The sequence below is a fragment of the Portunus trituberculatus genome, chromosome 32 (assembly GCF_017591435.1).
Source record: "Portunus trituberculatus isolate SZX2019 chromosome 32, ASM1759143v1, whole genome shotgun sequence".
NCBI lineage: Eukaryota > Metazoa > Arthropoda > Malacostraca > Decapoda > Portunidae > Portunus > Portunus trituberculatus.
This window is the reverse complement of record NC_059286.1, coordinates 2,580,682-2,602,112: the sequence shown is the minus strand read 5'-3', so window position 1 is coordinate 2,602,112 and position 21,431 is coordinate 2,580,682. Positions and strand designations below refer to the sequence as shown.

Here is a 21,431-nt window from a genome sequence, read left to right as displayed (position 1 = left end):
TCTTTTTCATCGTCTTTTCCTTTCTCCTTTCCTTCTTTTCCTCTTTCTCCTCTTGTTTTCTTCTATCTTTCTTTCTTCAACCCCTTCCCCACTCTTGTCTTCTTTCTTCTGCTTCTCTACCACCACCAGCACCACCAGCACCTCCACCACCACCACCACCACCACCACCACCACCACCACCACCACCTCCTCCTCCTCCTCCTCCTCCTCCTCCTCCTTCTTCTTCTTCTTCTTCTTCTTCTTCTCCTCCTCCTAGCTCTTCTGCCCGGAGAAAGGTTGTCTCTCAGCAAACACACGCTGCCGAACGTCTCGCCCAAAGCACAAGGACGCGGCAAAACAAAGAAACTGCTGAGGATAGTCGGCTCGCGGCATTTCCTCGTGTTTCCCCTTGCCCGCAATGAACAAAGGACCACTGCATAAGACTCAGAAATAGGACATTGTGGCGGAAAACTGGCACTGATCTGTCGTGAGTGAATGGATATTGCATTAGAGGAGAAAGTGGTAGATATCTCAATTCTTGCCATTTTTGTCGCTGATGTAGAAATTTTCGTTATGTATGGGTAACACTTACAAATATGAAAAAAACGTCCAAAATTGGTTAAAAATAATCTCTGACAGCTTCAGCTATAAAAAAAAGATAAATTAGTCTAAAACATTGAATTTTCTATCACATTGTAAGTCTTCAAGTGGATTAACACCGCAGACGGGACTTGAAACTACGAGAGTGCATCAGAGTGCCAGAACTTAAGACGCATTTAGATGTTCCTCTGTTAACTCTATTCAGAAAATTTTTAACAATCCTTGATGATCACTTCACCCAAAAGATATATCTCCGTGACCTAATACTGAACTCTTTCCTACTGCAGCGTAACCCGACGAAACAAAAGGAAAACTAACTGCCCGCCGTATATACAATCAAAAAGAAGTTTCAACCTAACCTTATGAAATCTGACCTAGCCTAACTAAACGTAACCTAATATAACCAAACAAAACCTAACCCAACCTACCCTAACTAAAGTCGATCAAATTTGAACCAACCTAACTAAATCTAATCTAATCTAACCTCTTTTAACCAAACCTAACGAAATACTAAAAACAGCATTAAGAAAACTTACGAAATAAAATAAATACAAATAGAGCTCACAAAGGAAACAAATACAAAAGAAACTTAACTAATACGATCTACATCTTCTAAGAAAACAGAACAACACATTATATAATCTATAGATGCTCACATATTTCAACAAGTTCTCGCAGCCAAAAACTTCAAGCAACAAGTCTCAGTGTGTAAGAAGCTTCGCAAGCTCACCAGTGCACACATCCAGGCATGGATTACCTTATAAACGCCTTAAGGTGTCTTACATCAAAGGAACAAAGACAAGAGGGGAAGAAACGAGAAGGAAGGAGACAGGCAAATGGGAAGGGATAGACAGGAGGCGATGCGATGTAGAAAAAGAGCGAGGGAAAAGGTAGAGAAAAGAGGCAGAAAGGAAATACAACAGAGAGAGAGAGAGAGAGAGAGAGAGAGAGAGAGAGAGAGAGAGAGAGAGAGAGAGAGAGAGAGAGAGAGAGAGAGAGAGAGAGAGAGAGAGAGAGAGAGAGAAGAGAAAGGAAAAGAAAAGACTAAGACAAATGAAGACAAGCAAGAAAACAATGAAATCCAAAAAAGGAAGAGAATACAAAGGAAGAAAGAAAGAATAGAGAAAGAGAGAGAGAGAGAGAGAGAGAGAGAGAGAGAGAGAGAGAGAGAGAGAGAGAGAGAGAGAGAGAGAGAGAGAGAGAGAGAGAGAGAGAGAGAGAGAGAGAGAGAGAGAGAGAGAGAGAGAGAGAGAGAGAGGTGGGATGGTGGAGTCACAACCTCGCCTGGAGACACTAACGAGGGGAGGCGAGTGGAGGCGAGGGGAGTGGAGGCGAGGGGAGGGCAGGAGAGGAAAGGAAGTGGCGTGAAGGTGTCACGGTGTTAAGGGGGCGGAGGGAAGAGGCCATTGTTCTCTCCACGGCGAGGGAGGACGCGGGAAAAAGTGCATTACTCCGGCCAGAGGGAAGGTGGACGAGCACTGAGTCTTGCCTCCTGCAGACGTACGAGTGTTTGGTGTGCTTCCTGGCTTGTGGGGCGTCGCTCAAATTCAGTGACTATATACGTGTTAATGTTTCACTGCCACACGAAACAATTAGCAGCTGCAAAAACAATGCGATGAAAAGAATATTCCTATTAACCTCAAAAACACCTCAAAATAGTGCTTCTCTCTCTCTCTCTCTCTCTCTCTCTCTCTCTCTCTCTCTCTCTCTCTCTCTCTCTCTCTCTCTCTCTCTCTCTCACACACACACACACACACACTAACTAATTAACATTTTGCAGATGTGGCTGTAGAACACTTATAAATGGCTCTGAGTAACAGGTAATAACGGAAAGATGTGCCAAGTTATAGTTTAATAGTAATAAATAAAGATCTGGATTAATCCTTTCAATGCAATATGCAAAAATTTAACGGAGCGTACACAGTGGAACATAGGAATTAGATGAACTTCAAATTGAAAAAGTTGAAATTTAAATTAAAAAAAGATGAACTTCAAATTAAAAAAGTTGAAGTTCAAATTAAAAAAAGTTGAAGTTCAGATTAAAAAAGTGGGAGTTCAAATAAAAAAAAAGATTAACTAAAATAAAGACGGGGATAAACTGTATTTCAAAGAGAAGTATGCAGACGCCTTTTGTATGTCTATTATTATTGCTTGGCTGTTCCATTTTGTAAAATGCTAAGCATTTTTTGTTGTTGAGGCGAAAAAGAACAGTTAGCTCTTACCATGAAAGTATACTATACATAGAAGGTTACAAACTGACGCCACACTTGGCATACCTTAAACCAGAGGTGTGCAACCTTTTTTCCCAAAGGGCCACTACGTAGTCACTACTCTGTTGGTATGGAGGGCCACATAACCTTACTATTTCATGTTATTTACTACGATCGAAGATATTTTATGTGAGATTATGCTCATAAACATAGATAATTAGTTGGTAACTCACTCTCACTCTCACTCTCAGTCTTACTCTCTCTCTCTCTCTCTCTCTCTGAGGGCCGCACTATGGCTTATTATTTTTTTTTTTTAAGGAGAAAGGGCCGCAATGAAAGCCTTAGAGGGCCGCAGGAAAGGTTGGTTTAATCTTTAAACCAACCTTTCATACTTTATATATTTATTCCATTTTGCCTCTTCAAATTTCTTGGAAGCTAATTGGCTGGATGCTAGTACTAAAATATGAGCCAGAATTTTCACATTATAAAGTTCATATATGCACAGTCACAGTGATTATTTAAGTATTTAGTTCTATGAAATCTGGACTTTCTGCTGTATTATGGTTATAATATCAAATTTACGGCAAAACTAAAGTCAGATTCGTTTACTTCACCCTCGAAAACCTTTACTTACTAAAAATCAAAATTTGGGTATTTAGGTTAGTTTAAGTATCATTTGATGGGCATGTTTTATGACACAGAAAATGCCAATCGTCCAATTTTTTTTTATGATGTTAATGAAATGTTTTTATTTTCTTTCATATTAATGACTTCATCTTATATGCAGAGGGTAGAATGTAAATAAATATTTACGTTGTAGTCACCTTGTTTGATTGTCACTATGAGGTTGATTGTCATTGTGAGGTTAACAAAACATTGTGAGGCTGATTGACACTTTGAGGTTGACAAACACTGTGAGGATCATTGACACTTTGAGGCTGATTGACACTTTGAGATTGACAAACATTATGAGCTTGATTGACACTTTGAGATTGATTTAAACTGTGAAATTGACTGACAATATGAGGTTGACAAAACACTGTATAGTCAATCTATGAACTTTATAATGTGATGAAAATTCTGGCTCATACTTTGGCTCTAGCATCTAGCTAATTACCTTCTAAGAAATTTGAAGAGGCAAAATGGAAATAATACGTACGCCGTGGTACAGTGGAACCATGCGTGCTTTGGGGTCCGCGAGGTCTCAAGCGCACGGGTTCGAATCCTGTCCACGGTCCGAGTGTAGGTTGGGCTTTCTTACTCAGGGCAACGGTTTCCTAGCGGGTGGGCTTTGAGATAGGAGGTACCCCAAAAAATATCCCCTTTAGCCCATAAATTCCCGTGAAAAGCCCACATGGTATAAAAAAAAAAGTATGAAAGGTTGGTTTAAGGTAGTGGTTTTCAAACTATTTAGTATGACGGCACACTAAAAAGCAATTAATATTTTGGCAGCACACCTGCCCTGTGATATATATATATATATATATATATATATATATATATATATATATATATATATATATATATATATATATATTTTTTTTTTTTTTTTTTTTTTTTTTTACGTAGGGAAGAGGGCCAGCCAAGGGCAAAAACAAGAAAGTTAGAAAAAGCCCACTTGAGCGCTGGCTCTCCAAAGAGTACAAAAGTGCCAAAACCGTCAGCCAGAATTAGGGGAGCAAATGCCTCGATACCTCCCTCTTAAAAGAAGACAAGTTGTAGGAATTTGGAAATACAGATGCAGGGAGGGAGTTCCAGAGTTTACCAGTGAAAGGGATGAATGATTGAGCGTACTGGTTAACTCTTGCATTAGAGAGTTGGACAGAATAGGGATGAGAGGAAGAAGAAAGCCTTGTGCAGCGTGGCCGCAGGAGGAGGGGAGGCATGCAGTTAGCAAGATCAGTAGAACAGTTACCATGAAAATAGCGATAAAATATAGAAAGGGATGCAACATTTCGGCGGTGAGAAAGAGACTGAAGACAGTTAGTCAGAGGAGGGAGTTGATGAGACGAAGAGCTTTCGATTCCACCCTATCAAGCAAAGCTGTGTGACTGGAACCCCCAAACATGCGAAGAGTACTCCATACAGGGACGGATAAGGCCCTTATACAGAGTAAGCAGTTGGAGGGCGAGAAAAACTGGCGGAGACGCCTCAGAACACCTAACTTCATAGAAGCTGTTTTAGCAAGAGATGAGATGTGAAGTTTCCAGTTAAGATTATGAGCAAAGGACAGACCGAGGATATTCATTGTGGAAGAGGAGACAGTTGAGTGTCATTGAAGAAGAGGGATAGTTGTCTGGAAGGTTGTGTCGAGTTGATAGATGGAGGAATTGAGTTTTGAGGCATTGAAAACTACTAGATTTTCTCTGCCCCAATCGGAAATTTTAGAAAGATCGGAAGTCAGGCGTTACGTGGCGTCCCCGCGTGATCTGTTAATTTCCTGAAGGGTTGGCCGTCTCTGAAAGAACGTGGAAAGATGTAGGGTGGTATCATCAGCGTAGGAGTGGATAGGGCAAGAAGTTTGGTTAAGAAGGTCATTTATGAATAATAGAAAGAGAGTGGGTGACAGGACAGAACCCTGAGGAACACCACTATTAATAGGGTTAGGAGAAGAACAGTAGCCGTATACCATATATATATATATATATATATATATATATATATATATATATATATATATATATATATATATATATATATATATATATATATATATATATATATATATATATATATATATATATATATATATATACGCAGTATGTATAAGTGTTATCTTTGCCGGTCAATGTGAGAAATCCTTGATATCTAGCAAAATTATATAATTTTCGCGGCACACCAAGGAGACAATGGCGGCACACTATATAAAGTAGTGTGCCGCGGCACACACTTAGGAAATCACTGGTTTAAGCAAGCAGGCTAAAGAACATATACTTTAGCCTCCTTGGGTTTAAGGTATGCCAAGTGTGACGTCATTTTGTAATCTTCTATAGTATATTTTCATGGTAAGAGTTAAGTGCTCTCTTTCACCTCAAAAAAAAAAAAAAAAAAAAAAAAAAAAAAAACGAATTATACATACTGTATGTAGATCAGTCTATGTGTAGATTTACATTTTACAAAATGGAACGGCCAAGGAACAATAAAAGACATACAAAAGGCGTCTTCATACTTCTCTTTGAAGTACAATTTATCCCCATCTTTATTTTAGTTAATCTTGTTTTAATTTGAACTTCATCTTTTTTAATTTGAACTTCATCTTTTTTTAATTTGAACTTCATTTTTTTTATTTGAACTTCATCTTTTTTAATTTGAGGGTGAAAAGGTGTAGATACTGTAATGTTTAAAGAAGAAAACAGATTCTCACTGATCAATACATACATTCAATACAAAATTCATGTCCTTCTCAATAGTACAGATGAAGCAAAAGATGAGGAACCAAAAATATTCAAGACCACAACTCCTGTAACAAAATAATACGACAGTTCAGAAATTTTAACCATAAGGCATACCATTACAGTCGACTTTGTTACATACATATTAGAGACACATATATAGAAAAACAACAAACACGGGACCAGTAAATATAGTTATTCACCCCCACTCTCCTTGCAAATCATTATCTATCTCTCCCAGACGTTCACAGGCTGGTCACAGAACGTACCAACTTATATAATTGGAGACCTGAACGCCGGACACACTGTAAGAAAATAAATAATCAGGGACCTAATTCCAAGACTTTCTTAGCCATACACAAGCATCTATACCTCACATTATATTAACCAACAACAAAAACCACCCATGACATAGGAATCAAATCTGATCTCATGATCCCTCCGGACCACACTCCAGTTATCAAGATATGTACACGGGCCAAAGCAACACCAACAACACCAAAACTTGCATGAATGGGAGAAATAAAACCAACATACAAACATACACAACTACGACTAAGCGAAACTCAGACCTATGTAACAGTGTATCGACTCCATAACGAAAGCAAAGACAAAACACATGCCTATAAGAAGAACCCTAACAAAAATGAAAACAGTAACCATTAGTACAATAAACAAGAACTCAAATATTGGGCCAAAAATCTCACATAATACAGCACGAACGATTGATTTCTGTTCACACATAAAAAGAGTATATGAATACTTAAATATCCCTAACAGTTACATTATATACAATAGCAAGAAAGAAAAACTTGAAGAAATACAGAACAGCATTAAAAACAGGAAATCCAGGAAACAAATAATCCTAATAAATTTTTACAAGAAATTACAAGTTAATATAAAACTAGCAATAGAAAACCTAAAAACAACACGCCCAGAAACACAAAAGTGAATAAATCAACAATGCAGAAATTACCAAATGAATCGATCACGATCCTCAACAAAATCCTGAACATGAGTTATTCCGCCAAACAATTCAAATACGCCAATTCAAGCAGTAAGTAATAATGCAATAGAAAAAAAATTCTATTAGCGGATGAACACAACAACAACAACAAATCATAAACCACAAACTCAGGAAGCTTATGTCAACAAACGCAGCACTAGCCGTAACAAACAACAAACTGTGCACTACATACATAAAATAATTCATCAGCTTTCTAGACAACAGAACAGTAAGCATTACAATAAAAGACATTTGAGGTCCACCAATTCCCCTTCGGACTACAGTAACAAGTCTTAGGCAGGCATCACCCAAATCATATGTCACCCAGGAATAAATAGAAACTATCTTGCAAGATAAGTCAAAAGAAAAAAGCTATCAATAAAAAAATGAATAAAAAACAATGAAAGATACAAACAAACGATGAAGATGAACGTGTAAATTCTTGTCATAAATTCTGTTAACTATGACGGTTCGCAAATACAGGCCGATTGTGATGCTGCAAGACAAAACGGTAACAGCACCGTGAGCCGCCAAAAGCTTCAAGAAGTTACGGTGTGTCGCAAAGTGAACCAGTCTTTGGTGTGTTGTCGTCTCTCTCTCTCTCTCTCTCTCTCTCTCTCTATGGTTTCGTGCAGCGGTGTCAATCAGACGCTCAGTTCGATCCATCGTATATAATGCCGCTGCGCGTGGAAAGCGTCGTACGCGGCTTCCTTCCACGTGGTGACAAAGGGACAGCCATCGTTGCCATACACCGGCATGGAGGGTGAGGTCTAAACAAGCGTGCTTTCAGGTGGCGGCGGTTCTTCGGTGCTCGTGACGAGTCGGTTCTCGCTCTCCATCTTCCCTGCTAATGCCTTGCGGCGGGCCCTGCGCCGCCTCGTAGTGCTCGTCCCTCTAGGAGCTACCTCAGCAGCAGTAGCCTCCGCCACGATAGGGGACCAAACGTGCGTCGTCGTGTCGTGTGCCAGAGGTTTTTCGCTGCTATCGACGGTCTGGTTGGTCTCGGCACACAAAGACCGAGACTCGCTCTTCATCGTCGCCTCATTTTCTGCTGAGGTGCGAGATCCATCGAGCTTCGCGGCAGGCTCGCTTTCTGCCGAAGCTTTCAGGGCAATAGCAAGGGCCCGGCGGCGGGCCCTCCGCCTCTAGCAAGCACTCATGTCGCTCTTCGTCGCTGCAGCTGTGGTAGCCTTATTTTCCGGTGAGGCGCTTATCTCGCAATGAACGGATGCAGTGTGGGGAGGGCAGCTGTTCTGCAGGGCGAACACGTCCAGGCCTTTCTCTTCCGCATTATCTACTTCCCCAGCCCAGATCATGACAACCTTAGGCTCTTGTTCTTCTTTCAACTTATCCTGCTCCTTCAGCCGCTCCTCCCCCACATCCTCGGCAGCATCGGTGGCGCTGCAGGCCTCCGCTTGGCCGTTTTCTTCGTCTGTATAACGTTCCTTTCATTTAACTCAGTGACAAGACTGTTTTGGATATAAATGGAGGAAACGTTCACAGTTCCGTTCTCGAAATTTTCCAATACTTGGATGTCGCTGTCTTCGGGAAGTCAAGGATGGTTCGGCATCTTTGTGCTTTAGACGCCGCCCGCGCTTCTTCTTCCTGAAAAAAATTGAAAAACCACCCGAAGCAACCGCGGCCGCCTCGGATGTCTTCCTCTTCTGCCATCGCCCGCGAGGATTTGGGAGACATGTGTCCTCTTTCCTTGCTTATTTACAATTTTAGTACCTTCGGTACTAAAATTGTAAATATCTGAAATTATGCAAATATTTTCTGATTGGCTGAGCGCCGCCTCGCAGCAAACAGCTCACTGGCTCAGCCGCCTCACTCAACTCCAAGCTGCCGTGATGCCTGCCTATCACAAGTTGACTATGGATTTATTCCAGACTAGTGGAAGCTGCAACATCCTCACTACAGCAGAGGTGAATCAGGCTTAACTCCATGCCTTGCAAACCGGCGTGGGAGTGGTAAGGGAGAGAGGATAGAAAGGATGCAGTAATGCAAGAAAATGAAAAAGTGAATTAGGAAAAAGATGAAAAAATAAGTAGTAACAATAAATGATTACAGGTCTTGCCCCGCCGCGTACAGCCGGTATCACAGTATGTGGCGACCCCGATGGTGAAATCACACGCAAACCAATAAGAGGTGTCACACTAAGGCCATAGTCTCACTATGGAAAACACACACAGTTCTATGCACGTTGTCACACCATCCGACCACGCCGCACGGCGCTCCCTTGGTACCACATATCTTTACAAGTGTGTTTGACGTGGATTTCTTTATTCAGTGCAAAAATAAAAGGCCAACAATTTTGGAAAAGAATGTAAAAGAATATTCTGATAAAAACTGTAAATATTGAAAGAAGCTTTCATCAAATTTCCGTATATTCTAATAAAACTTTTCAAACCTTTACTTGTTTGTCGCTCAACATTAAATGGGTGGACCAAGTGTCTACGACGAGTTGGCTCTTTCAGTAAGAACTTTGTTTCTAGTTCACAAACAACTTTTAGTTTGAACAATATGATATCTACACTGGCTGCTGGGGGTAGACTGTACTGCTTAGCCGCGATGTGTGATAAGAAACAGGCCATGCTGCGGTGCCGCACATGGACACACCGCAACAGATGCTCCACATACTGTGACACCGGCCTGCCTCAACCTCGTTTGTGTGTTTGTGTGTGTTTCACTGTTTGATCTGCTGCAGTCTCTGACGAGACAGCCAGACGTTACCCTACGGAACGAGCTCAGAGCTCATTATTTCCGATCTTCGGATAGACCTGAGACGAGGCACACACCACACACCGGGACAACAAGGTCACAACTCGATTTACATCCGGTACCTACTCACTTCTAGGTGAACAGGGGCTACACGTGAAAGGAGACACACCCAAATATCTCCACCCGGCCGGGGAATCGAACCCCGGTCCTCTGGCTTGTGAAGCCAGTGCTCTAACCACTGAGCTACCGGGTGTGTGTGTGTGTGTGTGTGTGTGTGTGTGTTTTACTTTTGTTGATTAATAAGGCATTGCATTTATGACACATACATATACATAACTTTCCACCACCAACATGGTCAGCAGAGCACCTATCCGTCGAAGTAAAGTTCCCTGACAGCCAGATATCGATGTCCCATAACTTTGCACATACATAATATGTACCTACATACACTATAAATCACGCCTATAATGATGGAATCACACTGTCACCATCTTCGCTAAATTTGAGGATATTTGTGTATAGTCGTCCTCTGCTGCACGAATTACTACCGATCCGAGCAACGAACGACAAGTGTGTTGGCCTTAAAGACAATTGTATGACAGTCGTAGTGACAAGCGTAAACTGCTAAGACAGTCGTTCCACTGTCGTACTACTGTCTTTGTTCATGCCTCGATTTTGCAAGACCACGCCACGCTCCCACAACACAGTCGTTAGCCATTCGTACTGACGTTGACGTAAACTGAAAATGTTCCGACAGTTGTCAATGACTGTCGACTGTCGTCTCACGTATGTCGCTGGTTATATATAAAGGCACCCTTGAACATGCTGAAGAGTTCCAGTTCACCCTCCCTAGTTGCAACAGTAGTTTCAGTTCACATCCAGTCGAGATGTAGGATGGCAAGAAGGGTGTCTTGGGTGCCCTCAGTAGCTGTTGATGTGCTACAACAGCAGAGGCTTCTTCAGGGGTTTGAGGGGTCACAAGAGATGCGCTGGCGGACTTCCTGACCTTCATTACAATGTGTAGAGCAGAATGGTGTAGAGCAAGCTGGCGTACAGCAGGCTGGTGTAGAACAGGGTGGTATAGAGCAGGCTGGTGTAGAGCAAACTGGTGTTGAGGTATGAAGGGCTAGGCTGCAGTGGGAAGACTGTCGGCTCCCGCCAGTCGACCGTCATTTCATACCGGCCGCTCATCGCTACCGCGTTTTCCCACGTCTTGGCGTTGCTAGACACAAGTTGACGGTCGTACAATTCCCCGACTGTTGTGGGAAACACCCGACAGCCAGCTGGGATTACGAAAAGGAAGTCTATGGTACGACCGTCGTTTTAGGTACTAAAGACAGTCGTTAATACGGACAACAATTCACAATTTCTGCCGGTTGCCCCGTACCTATGTACCAATCATATGCGGACAGAGCCACCCATGCCGTCGATCCTCGTAGCGCCACCAGACAGTCCTACCAACACCCACGACTGTACATAATTTGCATAAAGACTTTCGTTCCTCGTCGCTTCTCTTACGTGAGGGGCCTGCCACACACCACAATTTCCTGAACTACCTCTGTCGGGAGCTCTTGGGAGCAAAGATCGTAATAGTGTGATTCCAACTTAACTCATATTGACTTAACGATTATCTCTGAGCAAAAATAGTTACTTAGAATAAGGAAAATTGATAAAATCCAAGCAACATAACACACAATACATAAAGCATAATAAAATATACAACTTGACTTTTATACACTATTGTAACTGGCCACCCTGTGAGGAATCCCGCCCTTCATGATGCTCAAACAGTGGCTAAGCCCCACCATGTGGTAGTCCGCTATGAGCTATCAGGCTGAATACCCCACATTGCTTTGCTTGCCCAAACCTAGCTAGAAAGCTAAGCGGTATGGTCTCACCTAAGGGTAGAGCAACAGAGTGAGTACCTTTCTTCTTGGTTTATTGCAGATAACATTTACAGAGTAGGTTGTTCTGACTGAACACAATACATTATGACACAAAATTGCATATGACATTATGGTATCGGTATGCGTGTATGTAAATGTCTGGTATGTGCAAGTGTGAGGAGAAATAAAGAGGAAAAACATGCATGTGTTATGTCTGTGAACGAAAGCAAGAGTAACAAGTAGTGAGTAGACATAGTTTTTAGGAAATTGTGGCATAAATAGAGCATTTGATAGAATGAGTATGGAAGAAAATGTGTGTGTGTGTGTGTGTGTGTGTGTGTGTGTGTGTGTGTGTGTGTGTGTGTGTGTGTGTGTGTGTGTGTGTGTGTGTGTGTGTGTGTGTGTGTGTGTGTGTGTGTGTGTGTGCACACTACGAAATTTTGCAGTTACTGTCCCGGTGTTCGTGTGTGGCTTCTGTGCTTGAGCTGATATTTTGAAGTTGCCGTTGTGGTGTCTCGTGTCACTGCTGAGCCGTTCGTCCGTGGTGCTTAGGAGGGCGTCGAGCGTGGTAGCTGTGACGGTAGAGCAGCAGGGTGTTGATTGTGCCAAGTTGGTGCATTGAGAATCGCGGCTGCTTGTTGTGCTTGACCCGCTTGAGAAGATGTCAGCGTGTTCTGTCGGCTCTGGCAGTTTTGACGTTGTGGTGCGTGCCGTGTCGTGTCGTGGAGCTTGCCAGAGTAAGACTGGACGTAGAGAGCTCGCAGTTGCTGCGTGGCGTAGAGCAGGGTGACTTGAGACGAGTGGCGTAGGGCAGGGCGGAGGGCAGCGCAGCGCGGGCCAGCATGGCGGTGAGCCATTGTAAACATCCGGTTATAATCTTCATCTCTTCCTTGTAGTTCTATTAGACTCTGAGTGGTATCTAGAGGCAGAACTGGAGATGTATTATTGGTCTCTGAATCTAGCACAAACAGTTTTGACAGATGCATCATGGGAAAAGCAGCTACTCGACCCAAGGAACGGGTGACAGCACACACCTGGAAGGTCCCTGATAAATCCAGCTCGAGGGCTGCTGTGGTGGAATGAGACAGGGGAACAACTGACGTCACGGGGCAATCAACCCTCCCACGATTTCCACACAAATCGTTGTCCCAACAGAAGGTCGAACCCTGGGATGGGCAACTCCTCAACCACTCCAATCACCGCCTCTACCTTGTGTAGCTCACATTTAAGGTCCACCTTTACCAGTTGGGCAGAAAAAGGAACTCCAGCCGCTGTGAGTGCAATATATTTATTAGTGAAGCATTTCCAGGATTCAACAGTAGCGTGCGTGAAATTCCAGTATCTCTCAGAACTCGCACGGGATACTCCGAACCACCCAGGTTTAATGATCCCCTACAAAGGAAAGGTCCGTATGTCTTGAGGGAGGGGTTCGTCCCTGTTTCTTGATCCACTGTCTTAGCAATGTCATTATGTATCACACATGCAATAGTGTCACTCATATCATATCAATTCATGCTAATTTCTAACAATATCAGTCACTGCAGCCACAGCACTCCTACGACTCTCATCCCTGGATTCTTTTTTAAACACTGAGATTCAACATGGCCTATTTTTTTTACAATATGAGCAAGTCTTACTACGACGAAAAGAATTTGATGAAGGATAGTTACCTTGGTCTGAAGAAGCAATCCGTGGGCAGGCACGAGGAGCACCTGGAGGGGACTGCACAAATTTGGTATTGGTGGGATTACTGTTACTGTTGAGCCTAGCACTGCTAATTAAATTTGGTTTCAGGGTAGTCGGCAGAGAATTTTTACCCATACTTCTGTTGAGTCTTTGATTCAGAACATAATCATCTGCCAAGGTTGCCGCCTCATCAAGACTATGAACTTGTTTCTCCCGCAAGAAAAAAAAGCTACATGTGGCTCCATCTCCCATAAGAAGTTTTCTAGCATTACAAATTCCTTGAAAGACTCAAATGAAGTCCCTATGCGGGCGCCAGAGGGGCAGAAGCAATCCGGAGCTGGCGTAGTGGGGACATACTTTGCACACCTGAAGGACACTTGAGACGCTGGTTGCCCCTCTGCCTTTCCTTGAATATTTACTGTGCCCTTGTGCCATTTCCCTCAGTTAAATCGCGAGTTGTGGCCTGTGCTTTTCCTTGATGTCGTTGGTATAGTGCGCATCTTCTCTTTAAGTGTTGAATGTGTGTCATCGCGTGTGCATACGTTTTGTGTTATTAATGTTGTTACGGTTCAAGTGTTGTGGGGCGACATTACGTGTATGTACTGGGGTATATTCACGTGTGCATATTGTTTGATTGTTAATGTGGTTATGATTCGGACGTTGGGTGTGAGTACGTGTATGTACTGATATGGTGTTAACGCTTACGTTTCGGGTGTATAAGTGTGATTAGTTTTTTACTGGGGAAGTGGCCACTGCCTTTATTCCTAGCCTCAGTGCGGCGGAATACAAGGAGTTGGAGAAAATTAAACTGGAACTAGAGCACAAAAATATACAACTAGATCATGAATTTCGTATGGCTAGGCTCCAGGAGTCTTCGTCATCCAGTAGTATGTTTTCCCCTGATTTCAGTCTCATGCAAATTAGTCTTCTTCCTAAATTCAATGAAAATTGTGTTGGCGATTTCTTTATCTTGTTTGAGGAGATAGGTAGAGGTAAGCAGTGGCCCCGTAAGCGATGGTTTCTCATTTTGCAATCTGTACTTATTGGAAAAGCACAGGCCGCAATTCGAGATTTAACTGAGGGAAATGACACAAGGGCGCAGTAAATATTTAAAGAAAGGCGGAGGGGCAACCAGCGTCTCAATTCTCCTTCAGGTGTACAAAGTATGTCCCAACTATGTCAGCTCCGGGTTGCTTCTGCCCCTCTCCGGCAGATCAAGATTTACAACATTTCCTATTGGTGGTTGGAGCAGGTGCGTGAAATAGGGAAAAAATGATGGTTTGGAGCCTCAAAAGTGGATGAATTCCTTCTCCTGTTCGCATGGTTAACAAATGGTTCATGGCTCGTCACAATATATATATATATATATATATATATATATATATATATATATATATATATATATATATATATATATATATATATATATATATATATATATATATATATATATATATATATATATATATATATATATATATATATATTAGCATGATTGGGTCTCTTCATCGAATACAACGAGTATTTCTGTATGACACTGCTCGCTCTGAACTGTGAACAAATAAGGTTTACGGTGTTGATTCTGGTTTGACGAGGATAAGGCGTAAGTAAAACAAATAAATAAATTAATAAATAAGCAAATGAGTAAGTTAATTCCTATGTAAATCATTATTATCTCATAAATAAACAATAATAAGTATTTTTGAAAGGATTTAAATTTCAATATACTGTTCGACCAGTTTATTTGAGATACAGAGAGAAATTTGTGGAGAAAAAATAAATTTGAGAACTTCTAAGGAAAGGTTACCTTCCTTAAAATTGACAACTACATGCTGACCAGAAAGGTACAGAATATGTTATATGAGGGCAGCATGAGTGCAATAAATGTTCATTAATGCCTCAGTGTTGGAATTATATCTGATCTTATACGTCATTCCACAATTTGTTTTTCAAACTTTAATCAAAATATCATTCATGTGAAATTTCCAGCTCAAATTTGAGTCAATCCTAACCTCTAGAAAGTCTGCGTGTGCTTTTTGATGTAAAGCTTCACTTCTCACCCATAATGAGAGATGGTTTTCAACCTACCTACTGAATAAAATATATATACTGTCCATCTCCAAAACCATTTCTCTCTCTCTCTCTCTCTCTCTCTCTCTCTCTCTCTCTCTCTCTCTCTCTCTCTCTCTCTCTCTCTCTCTATATATATATATATATATATATATATATATATATATATATATATATATATATATATATATATATATATATATATATATATATATATATATATATATATATATATATATATATATATATATATATATATATATATATATATATATATATATATATATATATAGATATATATATAGAGATAGATATATAGATAGAGAGAGAGAGAGAGAGAGAGAGAGAGAGAGAGATATATATATAGAGAGAGAGAGAGAGAGAGAGAGATAAATATTATATATATATATATATATATATATATATATATATATATATATATGAAACCATATATATATATATATATATATATATATATATATATATATATATATATATATATATATATATATATATATATATATATATATATATATATATATATATATATATATATATATATATATATATATATATATATATATATATATATATATATATATATATATATATATATATATATATATATATATATATATATATATATATATATATATATATATATATATATATATATATATATATATATATATATATATATATATATATATATATATATATATATATATATATATATATATATATATATATATATATATATATATATATATATATATATATATATATATATATATATATATATATATATATATATATATATATATATATATATATATATATATATATATATATATATATATATATATATATATATATATATATATATATATATATATATATATATATATATATATATATATATATATATATATATATATATATATATATATATATATATATATATATATATATATATATATATATATATATATATATATATATATATATATATATATATATATATATATATATATATATATATATATATATATATATATATATATGGGTAGTTTTAGGAATATTAAGATTCATTTAAATTGACAGAATTAAGCTCAGCCTCTTTATAACAATGTAATATTAATAATAAAAATCTTTTTCTACTAATATGTAATGGATTAGTGACTTCAGCATATACAATAAACTGAAATCTAGAGGTAGTATTAATAATATTATTTAAACATTTAGGGAAAAGATCAATAATGAAAAGATCCTTGCCATATTTCTCTAGATAAAGATTTAAATTGTGAATAATTGTTATTGCACAAAACAGACTATGATTTATTAGAAACGTAACTGATAAAATGTGAGAATGGTGCACATCTTGTCCCAACATAGTATTTTGGATTATAATATCAAATGACTTGAAGAGATGTTTTCGTCCAGGAATTTGTACATATTTTTAGCAAAATGCAGTCCAGCAGTTTGGTGGAATGTTTTGCTATATAGCAAAGTTTGACAGGAATAATAGACGTTTGATATTGTTTGGCAAGACAAAGTTGTGACTTATGGCATTGTGGAGCTCTAAACAAAAAAAAACCTTCAAATTGTCTGTATTTCACAACGACTTTGAAAAAAAAACAATCAGATAAATTATCACATACGATATTCCCATGTCCATCCACTAAATTGTTTAGAAAAAGTTGTGAGCTAAAAGGAATGCCGCATACTGGTTGAATTATTTAAGAGCCACATGCCAAATAGCAGTGAAATGTTTGTAAAGAAAAAAAACGTAAGGACATTGAAGAAACCATAACCGTGCCGATGCTAACAATCCTCTTCTGAACTACCATCCCGCTAACCAACACAAACACACGAGAATACATACAATTTAGCACAACTGTATGAATAAACCACTTGGGCTCAAAATAATCTCACTGAAGGAAACGCAGTAAATATTTTTGACATCAAAGATTTCTGTGTATGTGTGTGTGTGTGTGTGTGTGTGTGTGTGTGTGTGTGTGTGTGTGTGTGTGTGTGTGTGTGTGTGTGTGTGTGTGTGTGTGTGTGTGTGTGTGTGTATTTAATTTCAAGAACACAAAATAGTGTTTCTCTCTCTCTCTCTCTCTCTCTCTCTCTCTTTGTTCACTTTACCCTGCAACATTAAGCTTCCTCACCTGTTAAGCGTGCCTCCCACTTCTCACCTACGACGCAAGGCTTGGGTTCTAATGCTATTCTTGCTCCACTTGTATGTTCAGTTGCTGTTTCTTTCTCTCTCTCTCTCTCTCTCTCTCTCTCTCTCTCTCTCTCTCTCTCTCTCTCTGGCTCAAAAATCGCCAATAATTTCATTAACCCACTCGATACGCTGCGGCCTTCCCGATAAGTGAGCAGGATTTCGATGATCAATAAGCTGCTCAAGCGTCATAAAGCTTCTGAGGCCCAGCAATAATTACACCGTGGGCGTGGAGGCAGCTTTTCGTTCCCTCCGCTGAACCATTTTTCTTTCGCCATTAATACGTATTTTCTTCTTCAGCTGCATTTCACCTGCTAACCTCTGACACGTTCAAGGTTAAAGGTATAATAATGATATCACTTGTTTTTCTTTGCTGCAGTTGAACGCTAATCCTTATATTGTTTTTGCCGGTGGTCACATAAATCATTATATCAAATAGAAATATGCCACTTGGTAAAAATATTAATATGAAAGTTAGTGAGCCTACACGTGGCAGGCCGTGTATAGAACAAACCTACCTATATCCACCTATAACTCTTGTCTATTGATTTATCTAATCTTTTAAAGCCTCGTATCGACTGAGTACTATTCATCCTAGAATAAATGATGAATACAACATACAAACATTATGAAACACACGTCAGAGAACGCAAATGGTGCTATAAACGTCTGCTGGTCTTTGTTTACATCACCTGAAAATATCACTAGCATTGGGATATATTTTACATTTCTCTCCCTTTCAACGCTCATATTTCTAAACGGTTCAAGCTCTCATAGGAACAATTTTTCAAAGATCACTGAAGTAATTGGTCTAGTTTTCACTATGTTACTCTAGTCACTGGCAGTGCCTAAGGTTCATGGTGATCTTTTTAATCCGAGCCATGTTATGCTGATTGGCTGAAAAACAAACTTCTGTGTTTCTTATTAATCAGTGAACTGGCATGAGCCTTTGCAAGTGTGTCACACTTTAAACCTGCCGACCATCCAAACCTAACTTGCAGAGGTAACCAGAATACTCGCACACGGAGCTGCAGCATGACTGCCTACCTTCGTTATGGGCTAAGAAGAAAGAAAAAAAGGTGGCGAGACTTTTAAGATTCACATTTAATTTCAATAGATCTTGTTGAAAGTAAAATAGATAAGGCGCAGACCCATTTGAGAATGAAGACCCTAGTGATGTCCATGGCAGTGAAAAGTGTATAGAGATGCACAAAACAACGATATCGTATTATATATGATTTTTTAGGAAATAAGGTGAACTTCCTCCACTTATTCCTTCTAGTAATAAGGACATCCCTAACCCGACCAAATCTACATTTATAGTAACATCATCACAAATGCTGGCTGAAGGTCTCCTTACTCGCCATCTTTCTCAACAGTTAAAAAGAAATTTCATCCACCACTTCGACTTTATGGGAACGCATGAAATATAATTTTATATGAATTTCTTTATAATTTTCCTGGAAATTCCTTCTTATTCATCAAATACGTAAGGGCGTTTTGTAAGGAATAAGGAGAAATATAAATTACTTCCACTATTATACTAATTGCAAATTTATAAGAATATACTAATAGTTTTATCAGTAAATGTCTTCAACGACATTTATCTTCGGAAACGCATGAGAGGACCTTTAGCATCAAACACACGCAGCTTCGTAAGCACCAGTAAGTCTACTATAGTTTGCTCTCCCCTTAGTGACAAGCCTCGGTGCTCACGACTCCTTGGTGAGGAAACAATACACTGAATGTCCCGTGTTTACCACCGCGGCAGTCTGAATAAACCCGCAAGTAAAACATATACCAGCAACAATTAATTCAACAATGCTATCAAAGCAAAAAAATATATATGACCAATTATGAAATTCTACATAACATCTAGTTTAATTAAATTAACATGCAACAGTACGCAACAACATAACACAATACAACACACACACACACACACACACACACACACACACACACACACACACACACACACACACACACACACACACACACACACACACACATAACAACAGATTGCCAGTGAATGTTGGAAGATACCAAAATATTGACAGATGAAAGATTCTGTGATAAATGTAACTCAGGTGCAATTGGTGATGAATACCATGTGTTATTAGAATGCTGTATTCAGGAAATATCACAAGCACGGTATAAATATTTGCCAAGCTGTTGTTAATGGAAACCAAAAACATAGCACTTATACAAGTCAGGTATTGAATAATATTTATTATTTTGTAAGAGATAAAAGCTGTGCTCCATACTTTTGTTAAAAAGTCTGAGCAAATAAATTCTTTTCAGTTTCAGTTTGTTTCACACACACACACACACACACACACACACACACACACACACACACACACACACACACACACACACACACACACACACACACACACACACACACACACACACACACACACACACACACACACACACACACACACACACACACACACACACACACACACACTAGGCAAGAAAACATGTAACTCAATTTCATATTAGCAAATGTTAAACAGTTAGTAGAAACCCATTAAAATAAATACATTTTACAATGAAGAACGAGGCTCAGGTAAGATCAGAGAACGCACAGCATTTACTCGTATAGTTAAGCTAGCTCAGATCACCATCATATGAAACAATGGAATAGAGGCCAGAAATGAGGCAATGGGTATTAGATTTCATCTTTTCGAAAGTTAAAAAGGCTTGAAGTAATATTAAGATTATACATGTCGTTGATCAGACCTCAGTGAGATTACGTTGTGCATATCTGTTTCCCAAACTGAAAAGAAGGATATACGTCTGTTCGTATCAGTACAGAAGAGAATGAGGAAAAAAGTACGAACACTAAAAAAAAAAAAAAATGTATTCCTTATGATAAAAGATTCAAAATAAAAAGAAATCTTTTGAGAGGTGTAGGCTAAAATGCTATCTGATAAAGGGTGATATAACAAGAGAGACTTAAGCACAATCCTCGGTAATCAAGATACGAGTAGAACAATAAATAATGAGTTCAAGATTAATAAGGTTAGATTTACAAAGATACGAGGGATTTAGTTACCAAATATAGTGGCAGATGAATTAACTAGATTCAGTAACGTTGTTGTTACCACCAAGTCATTAGGGAGGTTCAGAAGATTACACATATTTATGGATGAGGATGATAGATGGAAATTGGTGTGTTTCATACAGGGACTGCCACGAGAAGGTCAGATGGTTTATTTCGTTTTCTGTTAATTTCTTATGCTGGTAATTTCTTTAAAATAACATAATAAAATCGAATAAGAAAATACAAATGCATTATATGAAAAAAATAGAACATCGATTCTAACATGTTATAAATACAAGTAAAACTGAAAACCGAGATAAAGAAGAAATGCGTGACAACAAAAGAAAATACAAAAAACGCAATACACACAAAAAAAAAAAGATATATTCGGAAAAAAAATACCACAAAATTAAACCAAAAGAAAGAAATAAGGTAGAAAACATTACATAAAAATTCAAATTGAACACTTACAAAACAAGCACCTCATACTCTCTTTGTCTTCATCTCGATCTCGTTCTTACTCATGAAAATCCGCAACCACAGTAACCAAATCTCCAATGCCAACCATCTTTTCTAATTTTAACCAGTAAGAGAGA

At 38.8% G+C, this 21,431-nt stretch overlaps 1 long non-coding RNA gene across 1 annotated transcript in view; it reads right to left on the bottom strand.

Annotated features, from left to right (window-relative positions):
• The window catches only part of LOC123512002, a 149,961-nt gene that overhangs the window by 95,139 nt on the left and 33,391 nt on the right, over positions 1–21,431 (bottom strand). The gene's annotated exons all lie outside the window — the stretch shown is intronic.